The sequence below is a fragment of the Marmota marmota genome, unplaced genomic scaffold (genome assembly GCF_001458135.2).
Source record: "Marmota marmota marmota unplaced genomic scaffold, marMar, whole genome shotgun sequence".
In the NCBI taxonomy this organism is placed as follows: domain Eukaryota; kingdom Metazoa; phylum Chordata; class Mammalia; order Rodentia; family Sciuridae; genus Marmota; species Marmota marmota.
Window position 1 is genome coordinate 486,234 of NW_026000093.1, and position 12,596 is coordinate 498,829.

Below are 12,596 nucleotides of genomic sequence, written 5' to 3' on the forward strand. Positions count from 1 at the left end.
TAATGTGTGTAGGATGCATGTGGATAGTGGGGATTCCCAAGATTATTCTCTTAATTGTTTATGTGACTCTGGACAACTATATATCAATCATTTAATCTTCTGTTTGTCTTATTTGCCTCCTTTCACCTCAGAGTAATCGTATAAGGATTATTTTGATACAATTAGATTATTTCAGAGATGTACTTTCATGGGCATATAAGATATGACGAGATATCTCTTACCAGAAGTCTAGTCAGGGCCTTTGGAGCTTACCTTGGATCTGGAAGGAGGTCTTGGGCCTCTGAAATGATTGTTGTTAGATTTGCTTTACAGATGAATGCTTTGGGCTCTTGTTGGCTCAACTTAATTGTACATAAATAGCCATCTGTCCATCTCTGAAGATCAGAATCTATATTTTATCAATCTTTATTATTCTTTTGATATTCCACATTGAGCCTTTCTATTTTCTGATTTCTAAACCCAAGGCAAACAAGAAGGTTTTTCACTTTGGCAGCCAGAAAAGCTATTAGGAGTAGAAGTAGGGCATCATAGTAGTGAGGCAGCCAGCAGCCTTGTAGATGGAAGGAAAGAAAATCCATCTGGCATGTGCAGAAAACTATATTACCTCAAAGTCAAAAGCAGTAGTCCTCTACAAGAATAACTGTGAGCTTTCAAGATAATATTCAAGTGTATTCAGCATGTGCTATTTAAGAAGATAGAAGAAATGATGGAAACCTTTATTTCCAAAGGATTTTTTTATTCAAATGATTAAAATATGAACATTTTTAGAAGATTCTGTACCACAAAATGCTTAGTGAAAAATTGGTTAATTTTGATGAGTTTAGAAAGACCAAGTATTACAGGACTTCTCCTAGAGGTCTCAGTACACACAAGCCTATTATCGGTTCCTGAGAAACTTTACTATATAGAAATCTGTCTAACTTTATTCAGATGAGTTTATTCAAATGGATATGACTGAGTTTATTCAAACTGATTTGCTCCTTTTTTAAAAACCATAACTTCAAGTTTATACCATAGTGCAGGTTATTCTGACTTTAAGGTAGCATCAAATGGCATACTTCTGAGTCCATTCCTGAGATAGTCTGTCATATTTATCTTGTCTATTTTATAGATTCATGCAATCTCTGGCATTGGATATTCATCTGAATTTGGATCACATAGCAGTGAACAAATAGATAAAAGAACTTTAGAAATAGTTAAAGTGGGAGACCATTATGATCTTAGAATATCGAGACAAATGTTGCCATTGCTATTACTTTTTGGATGATAAATTCTTTTTTTTTTAACTTACAGATCGTTTATTTCTGGAACTTTCCACCAATATTTTCAGCCCACAATTGAACATGAGTAGTGGATACCATGGAAAGTAAACCTCAGAGAGGATGGGGTTACTGTATTTTGATTTGCATATTTACAAGAATGAAAGAATTGTGTATCTTTTTCTGTGAAACTTTATCATATATCTTGCGAGTATTTCTGTTCAGTAGTTTCTCTAGTTTTTCTTGACTAATATGAAGACATAGGGAGTTATGCCTGTTACTATGTCATGTCTATATCTATATTATATATGTTTGGCCTATTGTCAATGCTATCTGTATTTTTTCTCTTTTTTTTAATTTAATGTAATTTGTTGTATATGACAGCAGAATGCATTTCAATTCATATTTCACATACATAGCACAATTTTTCGTATCTCTGATTGTACACATGTAGAGTCACATGTCTTCATATCTGTACTTAGAGTAATGATGTCCATCTCATTCCACTGCCTTTCCTAATCCCGTGCCCCCTCTCTTCACCTCCCCCTCTTTGTCCTATCTAGAGTTCATCTATTCCTCCCATGCTGACTCTACAATCCCCAATATGAATCAGCATCTTTATATTCAGCATTTGTTTTTTGGGGATTGAATTACTTCACTTAGCATTTTATTCTCTAACTCTATCCATTTACCTGCAAATGCCATGATTTTGTTCTCCTTTAATGCTGAGTAATATTCCATTGTGTCTGTATTCCACAGTTTCTTTATCCACTCATCTATTGAAGAGCAACTGGGTTGGTTCCACAGTTTAGCTATTGTAAATTGTGCTGCTATAAACATTGATGTGGCTTTGTCCCTGTAGTATGCTGTTTTTAAGTCCTTTGGGTATAAACCGAGAAGTGGGATAGCTGAGTCAAAAGGTGGTTCCATTCCCAGTTTTCCAAGGAATCTCCATACTGTTTTCCATATTGGCTGCACCAATTTGCAGTCCCATGAGCAGTGTATGAGTGTGCCTTTTCCCCACATCCTCACCAAAACTTATTGCTGTTTCTATTCTTGATAGCTGCCATTCTGACTGGAGTAAGTTTTGATTTGCATTTCTCTAATTGCTGGAGATGTTGAACATTTTTTCATAAACTCGTTGATTGATTGTATATCTTCTTCTGAGAAGTGTCTGTTCAGTTCCTTGGCCCATTTATTGATTGATTGGTTTATTTATTTATTTATTTTTTGGTGTTAAGATTTTTGAATTCTTTATATATCCTAGAGATTAGTGCATGTGGTACAAATTTGCTCTCATTCTGTAGGCTCTCTATTCACCTTACTGATTGTTTCTTTTGCTGAGAAGAAGCTTTGTAGTTGGAATCCATCCCATTTATTGATTTTTGATTTTAATTCTTGCGCTACATGAGTCTTGTTAAGGAAGTTGGGGCCTAACCCAACATGATGGAAATTTGGGCCTACTTTTTCTACCATTAGGTGCAGAGTCTCTGGTTTAATTCCTAGGTCCTAGATCCACTTTGTGTTGAGTTGTATGCATAGTGAAAGATAGGGGCTTAACTTAATTTCATTTTGCTGCATATGGATTTCCAGTTTTCCCAGCACCACTTGTTGAAGAGGCTATCTTTTCTCTGATATATGTTTTTAGTGCCTTTGTCTAATATAAGATAACTGTAATTATGAGGGTTAGTCTTTGTATCCTCTATTCTATACCATTAATCTACAATTCTATTATGATGCCAATATCATACTGTTTTTGTTATTGTTGCTCTGTAGTATAGTTTAAGGTCTGATATAGTGATGCCATCTGCTTTACTCTTCTTGCTAAGGAATGCTTTAGCTCTTCTGGGTCTCTTATTTTCCCAGATGAATTTCATGACTGCTTTTTCTAATTCTATGAGGAATATCATTGGGATTTTGATTGGAATTGCATTGAATCTGAATCGTGTTTTTGGTAGTATGATTACTTTGATAATATTAATTCTGCCTATTGAAGAACAAGGGAGATCTTTTCATCTTCTAAAGTCTTCTTTAATTTCTTTCTTTAGTGTTCTGTAGTTTTCAATGTAGAGTTCTTTCACTTCTTTAATTTGGTTGATTTCACCTTTTTGTTTAGCTTTGATTCCCAAGTGTTTAATTTTCTTTGAGGGTATTGTAAATGGAGTAGTTTTCCTCGTTTCCCTCTCAGAGGATTTGTTACTGATATATGGAAATACCTCTGACTTATGGGTGTTGATTTTGTATGTGGCTCCTTTGCTGAATTCATTTACTTGTTCTAGAAGTTTTCTGGGGGAATTTTTTTGGGTCTCCTAGATATAAAATCATATTGTTGGCAAATAGTGCTAATTTGAGTTCTTCTTTTCTTATCTGTATCCCTTTAATTTCTTTTGTCTGTGTAATTACTCTGCCTAGTGTTTCAAGAACTATGTTAAATAGAAGTTGTGACAGAGGGGATCCCTTGTCTTGTTTTCATTTTTTTTTTTTTTTTAGAGGGAATGCTTTCAATTTTTCTTCATTGATGTTGGTCTTGGGCTTAGCATAGATAGCTTTTACAATGCTGAGATATGTTCCTGTTATCCCTAGTTTTTCTATTGTTTTGAAAATGAGGGGGTGCTGTATTTTGTCAAATGCTTTTTTTTTTTTTTGCATCTATTGAGATGATCATATGATTCTTATCTTTAAGTCTATTAGTGTGATGAAGTACATTTATTGATTTCCGTATGTTGAACCAACCTTGCATACCTGGGATGAACCCCACTTTGGTGCACTATCTTTTTGATATGTTTTTGTATGCAATTTGGCAGAATTTTATTGAGAATTTTTGCTTCTATGTTCATTCGAGATATTGGTCTGAAGTTTTCTTTTTTTGATGTGTCTTGGCCTGGTTTTGCAATAAGGTTGATATTGTCCTCATAGAATGAGATTGGAAGTGCTCCCTCTTTTTTCTATTTCACGAAATAATTTGAAAAGTATTGGTATTAGTTCTTCTTTAAAGGTCTTGTAAAACTTAGCTGTGTATCCATCCAGTCCTGGGCTTTTCTTCGTTGGTAGGCTTCTGATGGTGTCTTCTTTTTCATTGCTTGAAACTGATCTGTTAAAATTGTGTACATCATCCTGATTCAGTTGGGGCACATCATATAACTGTAGAAATTTGTCATGCCTTTGAAATTTTCTATTTTTTTGGAGTACAGATTTTCAAAATAATTTCTAATTATCTTCTATATTTTTGTAGTGTCATGTCCTTTTTATCACATATGTTAGTAATTTGAATTTTCTCTCTTCTTTTTGTTAGCATGGCTAAGGTTTGTCAATTTTATTTGTTTTTTCAAAGAACCAACTGTTTTGTCAATTTTATCAATTGTTTCTTTTTTTTTTCAATTTCATCTCTCATTTTAATTATTTCCTGTCTTCACCTGCTTTTGGTGTTGATTTGTTCTTCTTTTTCTAGGGCTTTGAGATGTAATATTAGGTCACTATTTGTTGACTTTTTCTTCTTTTAAGGAATGAACTCCATGCAATGAATTTTCCTCTTAGTACTGCCTTAATAGTGTCCCAGAGACATGTTATACCAGTGTTCTCATTTACCTCTTAGAATTTTTAAATTTCCTCTTTGATATCTTTTGCAATCCATTGGTCATTCAATACCATATCATTTAGTCTTCAGGTGTTGAAGTAGCTTTTATTTCTTATTTTATCATTTATTTCTAATTTTATTCCATTATGATCTGATAGAATGCAGGTTTGTAACTCTACGTTTTTGTATTTGCTAAGAGTTGCTTTGTGGCATAATATATGGTCTATTTTAGAAAAGGATCTATATTTTACTGAGAAGAAAGTGTGTTCGCTCGTTGATGGATGAAATAGTCTATATATGTCAGTTAAGTCTGTTATTGATTGTATTATTGAGTCCTATAATTTCTTTGTTTAGCTTTTGTTTAGAAGTTCTCTCCAGTGGTGAAAGACGTGTTAAAGTCACCCAGAATTATTGTGTTGTGGTCTATTTGACTCTTGATCCTGAGAAGAGTTTGTTTGATGAACATAGACGCCTCTTTGTTTGGGGCATATATATTTATAATAGTTAAGTCTTGTTGGTTTCCTTGAGCAGTATGAAATGTCTTTCTTTATCCCTTTTGATTAACTTGGCTTGAAGTCTACTTTGTTTGCCATGAGGATGGAAACCCCTGCTTGTTTCACAGACCATGTGAGTGTATGATTTTTCCCACGCTTTCACCTTCTGTCTCTGGATATCTTTTCCTTTGTGTCTCTTGGAGGCAGCATATTATTGGGTCTTTTCTTTAATCAGTCTGCCAGTCCATGTCTTTTGATTGGTGAGCTTAGGCCATTAACATTTGGGGTTATTATTGAGACATGATTTGTATTCCCAGCCATTTTTGTTTATTTTTGGTATTTAACTTGACTTGGTTTCTCCTTTGATTAGTTTTTCCTTTAGTGTAATACCTCCCTCTGCTAATTTTCATTGTTGTTTTTCATTTTCTTCTCATGGAATATTTTGCTGAGGATGTTCTGTAGTGCAGGTTTTCTAATTGTAAACTCTTTTAGCTTTTGTTTATCATAGAAATTTTTTATTTCATCTTCAAATCTAAAGCTTAATTTTGCTGGATATAAGATTCTTGGTTGTTTCCATTTTCTTTCAGGGCTTGATATATGTTGTTCCAGGATCTTCTAGCTTTCAGGGTCTGGGCTGAAAAGTCTGCAGATATCCTAATAGGTTTCCCCCTGTATTTAATCTCATTTTTTTCTCTTGTGGACTTTAAAATTCTCTCCTTATTTTGTATGCTAGGCATTTTTATTATAATGTACCTTAGTGTGTATCTGTTCTGATTTTGTACATGTGGTGTCCTGTAAGCCTCTTGTATTTGGCTTTCCAAATTTTTTGATATTAGTTCATTGACTAGATTGTTCATTCCTTTGGTTTGGAACTCGATGCCTTCGTCTATCCCAATAACTCTTAAATTTGGTCTTTTTATGCTATCCCATATTTCTTGAAAGTTCTGCTCATGATTTCTTAACATTTTCACTATGTGGTCTACATTCTTTTCAAGATTATATATTTTGTCTTCATTGTCTGAGGTTCTGTCTTCCAAGTGGTCTAATCTGTTGGTGATGCTTTCAATTGAGCTTTTAATTTGGTTTATTGCTTCTTTCATTTCAAGGATTTCTGTTTGTTTGGTTTTTTTTCCAGAACCTCCATCTCCTTATTGAAGTAATCTTTTGCTTGTGTAGCTTTTTATCAAAATGATGTTTTGTTGCCTGTATTTGCTCTCTTATATCATCTTTAATTCACAGAACATTTTAATTATCTACATTCTGAACTCCTTTTCTGTTCTTTCTTCTGCTGTGCTGAGCATGGACTCTAATAATGTTGCATCTTGGTTTGTTTGGGGAACTTTCTTCCCTTGTTTTTTCATGTTGTTTGTGTGTTTTTTAGCACTATAGATCCGAGGCATTTCTGTGTTTACCCTATATGTATATAGTGCCCCTTCAGGGTTCCAGTACCTCTCCTTTGAGGGGAAGAACAATGTTAGCAGATCCCAATACAAAGAATATACAGTCTTAAACCAAATATTGCTATTACAGTTTGGTCACATCACAATATACAGAAATAGTGAGTTCACTTATTATCTACAAGATAAACAGTGGGTTTGCAAAAGGGTCTACGGTTTCTGATGGTGGACAAAGAACTGGGAATGAGGTGTAGGATGAGATGTTAAAGGGGTAGGAAGTGAGGCTATAGAATGATTAGATCTTAGGAAGTGTGAAAGAGGAATCTAAAGAAATTGGTTAGTAGCAGGGGAAGAGAGAGGAAGTGATTTGGGGTTGAAAGTAAGTGGGAAGACAGTAGAGTACATAAAACAAACACACATTAATATCAAGAAACATAAAAAATGTAAAAATAGGAAAAAAGAAACTATACAACACGACTGTAATGTACGATTCAGACATCCCAGTCCTCAGTATCCTAATTCATGTAAAGTACTTAGTTTCACATATGTTGGGGATGTGAGGGCAGGAGAATAGAGAGGGAGAAAAACAAAACAAAACAAAAACCTCCAATGAAGAAAGGATTGTTTTGGTTGGAGATGAGTGTCTTTCCTGCTTCCCTTCTCATCCAGTAGGTGGGGTTGTCAGTTGTTTGCTGATATCTCTACCCTCAGGATGGTGAATGTTACCAGGGTGGGAGGGTTGGTCTTGGTTGCAGGGCACCTGGAAGTGGGGTATGGTCTCCACCAGTCCCCGATGGGAGACTGCAGACACCCAAGAATCTCCTTTGGGGCCCACTTGTGTGATATGGGCACCTGGTCTTACCTCCTTATCGCCTGGAGACTTCACAGTTTCCTGGTCTCTAAATTAGTCTCTATTTCACTCACCTTCTCCCTTTCTACTTCCTAATTGAATTGGGGACCTTTCTCTCTGGAGGTCTTGTGCGTTGCACTCTGGAGGCTGCACACCTGTCTTTTGTATTGGGCAGTCACTAAGCCGGGTTAGTGGCTATTGGAAAAAGGGGGAAGTTGAGTATCTTAGGTACCTGCCCAGCTGGTGTTCCAAACTGGGAGTTGCCCCAACTAAAGATGGTGACGAAGGTGACCCAAGATAGAGGCGGCTGCTTTCAGCGATGGGGAGTAGGATGGGGGCAGAGGGTTGGGCGATGGTAGCATGAAGTGTTGTGGCTGTCAGCTGTCTTCAGAGCCTGTGCGATGTCTCCAGGTGCAGGCAGGCTACCAAGTGTAGGGGACTATGGCAGTGGCTGAAGAGTCCCAAGATGGAGGCAACAGGGGGAGCTCCATGTTGGTAGATGGGAGTCCACTCAGGAGTGTTGGCCTGAATTCCTGCTCATGGGTGATGGCTGAGTGTCCTGCATGGGATTGGTGTCTAGGATTCCTGCGCAGGTGAACAACCAGGAGTCCTATGTGGGTGCTGATGCCTGGTGGACCCACCTGGCCACTCTGGGGCCCTGCATGGGTGAGTAGTTGGGGGTCTTGTTCTGGACTCTGAGTCCTAGAGCCCTGCACCGGCATGGTGGCCATGATTGCTGTGTGGGAACAACTCTTGGGGGTCCTCTGTCACTCCCAGTGAAGTAGTATTCCCACTACTTGAATCATAGGTCACGGAGTGACACAGAATGCTGCCTTCATGTAGCCTGCCATATTGGATCAGCCTCTGGATGATAAATTCTTGTTGTAAATGCAACCTTAGGTGATTTGAAGGGATAGTCTATAGGAAAATGAATTATCAAAAAGAGCATACCACCTTGATATTAAGTCATTAAGTCCCATAATTGTGGCTTGCCAATGAAACATATCATCCCCAAGTGGACCTGCAGACTATTGTGCTGGCCAAATCACTAAGTTCCTTATTAATCTGTTTCAGCTCCATAGTCTGCTTTTCATCTGGCTTCTTACTATCTTGGTGTGTGCTCAAAGGTCCTGCCAAAACTCTCGGTTATCCAGGCAGTAAGGAAAGATTATCTCTTGTCTCACACTGGCTGTGCCAGATACAGGCAGAAAGGAGCTAGGGCTTCCCTCAAGCTGTGGCCTCAGACTCCGTCCCCACTCCCCATTTGCTCTTAATAATGTTAACTTGGCTGGTGTGGAGGAGTACCCCTAGGACCCACAGGCTGTATACTAGCTTTCACTGATTTTGCTTTTGTTATAAGCTTTGTTCTCTCAAGGTACCTACCTGGCTTCATACCTTTTCAGGGGTCCTCTTTGTATTCTTCCATTTTCCCCCCTTCTTCAGTCCTTTATTGCATAGGATTTTAATTCTTTGCCTTGAATATAAATAATGCCTAACTCATAACAGAAAGAGCTATGTCTTGCGTCTGATTTATATACATAACGAACAGATTAATTTTTAAAATATGCTTTCATGTTTGCTTCTTTACCCAGGCATTGAGTGAAGGTCTGAGTTGAGAAATCTTCAGCTTCCACCAGACTGAGGTCAACTGCTGCCACTGTCTGAGGCTGGGAGTAGGTGGCCTTTGAGAAACACTCATGGCCATATCTGACTGAGTATGTTTTGAAACATAGAGTATGACCACTTAGGTCATATCATAGTTGTATCAGAATTCCACAGTTGTACACTATTTTCCTTGGAGAAAGGGTTGCTTTTCTTTCTTTTCATCTGTGATCACTGTACGCCGGACACACAAGGACATCAGAGGCTGTGGGACTGCACTGCCAGTCAGGGTGCCTGCTGTGTGTGCTGAGTAGACTTAGCAGCCTTCGTCTCTCCACCCTTTTCTCCCCTCAGCTACTGCTTGGTGAACTTTGACTGATCCAGCAGGTTCCTTTCTTGAGCATTAAAATTTCTCTTTCCCTTCTTTTCTCTTTGTGTATACATTTGTCCAGTATTTCTTACCTTCCCTTTGGATTTCTCAGAGTGGTGCATTGGGTGTGAGGATGAGGTAGAAGGGTACTTTTGTAAATCTCTTAACAGACTTGATTTCTTGTTCCCATTGAGCTGTGATTTGAGGTTGGAAACACATATTTGGTTTGGGGAAGGTGAGCCAAGTGGCTTACAGAGGCATAACTGGGTGTAGCTTGTTAAACCAGTTTACCTCAGAAAAGTTTTTTTTTTTCTTCCCCTTGAATGTGTGAGAAAATCTATAGTTTTTGTTTTCCCTCTCACTGGTTCTGATTTTCATGGATAAAGTTTCAGTCACAAAAAGCACAGCATGTAAACAATGAAAATACATCTCTTATCAGTTTAAGCCTTTCTATTGTCTGCCATAGTGTTGCTTTTATTAATTTTAATCCCAGAAGAACATATGATTCTGTTAGCAGCTGGGAGTCTGGTATAGGCTACAGTTTTGTTTATTTGCTTTCCCTTTTCACACAACCAGTTAAGTTCTTGATAAACAGTAAGAGAACAGCCTTCATTAAAGGGGTATGTTTTTTTATGATTCTACTAGAATATAAGGACCATATAAATAAGGCCTTTGGTCCCCTTGCCATAGCTGTTGGACCCTGAATGGTTCTTGATACACTGCAGGCACTTAATTAATTTGTTAAACAAATAAATCCCATTTTCTGTTAACTAGATTTTTTTTTTGGTATATGAGTTACCAGTTATTTTTCATTCCCCTCAAGTTTTAAGACAGTCTTCGTTTTGGTGATTCAATTGCCATAGCATATACTCAGCAGCATTTTTCTTGTTACCCACTGTCCAACGTCTTTAAAAAACAGTTAGTGGTTTGTATGGGACTGAAAAGCTTTTAAGGAGTCAGGGCCTTATAATTCTGTTCTTTCCTCCTGATGCTACTGACTGTTCTCATTTATAGTGTGACTTTAAGAAAGGGAAGCTGAATCCAGGATAGATTGTGTGAACTTAGCATAGCACTGCTTTGTGATCTCATAAGATCCTACAAGGGCAGGTCTGGGCCTGGTCAGTAATTGTATGCAAGGCCTCAGAGAGCAGAGACTAGCACCTGACAGGATATGGCATGGGGGAGCACACCTAGCCTTCAAGTCGGGGCACGGCCAGCACCTACCCACACAACACTGGACTCTTGACAAGGGGTCTTCATAGAGGCAGCTCAGCACACCTTTTGTATTAGCTGAAACCAAAGACTGAAGACTTTGTTTTTTTGCATGAAACATGAATCGAGTGAGCAGTTTTCTGTACTATAATGGGTTATATTGCAGAGAAATTTTAGTTTAGTTGCTATCCTCCCTCTCTTATTTCTACAGGCTAGAAAAGCATTTGGCTACAAAGGTGTCAGTGAAAAAATAAAGAGATGATTACATATTGGTGTATTCCACTGTTGTTCCTGGTGTGACCGTCCTATAAAGTTTAGAATTAAAACCTTTAATTTCTGAATATTAAAAAGCAATGTTTCATCTGACTTATTTGTTTGATTTGTCATTGAGGCAGCTTTACTACTGAGGCACTCTTTGATCTTGCAGTTAGACTAAAACTTCTTTCTAATTTTGTTCATCCAGAAAGCATTGTGGACTTTCATACATGGATGTACATGAAGATTTGCTTTACAGGAATTGGGACACTTTACTTTGGGTACTTCAAGTATTTAGGGAAATCACTTACCAGAATCTTTTATGAACATTTTATGAAAAAAAATGTAGATACCATTATCTATAATTATAGATAGCTTAAAGAGTATCAGATGAATTGCATGAAACATTCTATTAAATTACTAACTTTTAAATTTAAAGTTTATGGTAATTATTTAAAAGTTTTTAATTTTAGTTTTTAAAGAAAAGAGTGATATTGCTGATTATCCATCTGTTTAGAAAATTGTAGGATTTTTGTATTACTGGTTTTTCTGTCAGCTCACAGAACTATATGCATGTGTTACTCGTTCTATCCTTGCCCCCTTCCCATAAAGTTGTATACATTATCCTCAAGATGAGAATTTTTTTTTATCATCTTGGTAGCACAGAATTATAGAATATCAAAGGATCCCCCAAAGGAATGGAAGTCAGAGTTTTGTGACTCTTAATGGAGTCACATACTATGGAAGTTTGTGGTGAGACCACAGTCATAGAAATGCATCTTAACCATCAGGGCATTAGGCAGCGCTACTTAGTGGGTTGGGGTAGTTCCTCATGGTGCAACATGAGGGGATCCTACTTCTTCTTTAGTGGCCTTTGCCAAGAAAGCTATTTCCATCTTCTGGCCAGGAGTTCTGTCTCTGCTGGTCATGTGATCATTTAAAATGCTCAGTAGTATCTTCTTTCCCCTTTTCTTTGCTCCTGAATATGTACTCTATTTCAATTAGCAGCATCTGCCTAGAACTGAAGCCCATTGAGTCTAGACTGTTTACTAAAACATTGCATTGGTGACTCATGAATGTTAATATGTTTGTTTAATCTAGACGATTTAAGAAATGTTTCTGGCCAGGTATGGTGTCACATTCCTATAATCCCAGAGACTGGAGAGGCTGAGCCAGGAAAATCTCGAAACAAAGGACTGGGGATATACCACAATGTAAATCACACCTGGATTCCATCCATAGTACCAGCAAAGAAATGTTTCAGTATTTCTTATTCTGCTGATTTTGCAATGAGAACAGATATCCCTAGTTACTTAGCTCAGAATAATGTGGCTCTCATATTAGTGTAGCTTTCTGTCAGACTCTCGCTCTATTTTTTGTTGTTTCTCCTCCCCTCATTTTGTTTTGTGTTTTGTTTGTTTGGTTGGCTTTTGTTTTTTTGGTAGCAAGGATTGAAATAGGGGAGCTTAACATCTGAGCCACATTCCCAGCCCCTTTTTATATTTTAGTTTGAGACAGGATCTAGCTCAGTTGCTTAGGGCTTTGCTATGTTGCTGAGGATGGCTTGGAAATTGCAGTCCTCC

At 37.4% G+C, this 12,596-nt stretch overlaps 1 protein-coding gene and 1 pseudogene across 7 annotated transcripts in view; one reads left to right on the forward strand and one right to left on the reverse strand.

Annotated features, from left to right (window-relative positions):
• Positions 1-12,596, forward strand: part of Spidr (scaffold protein involved in DNA repair) — a 394,388-nt gene that overhangs the window by 98,020 nt on the left and 283,772 nt on the right. The window lies entirely within an intron of this gene.
• Positions 1,046-8,654, reverse strand: LOC107142375 (annotated as a pseudogene).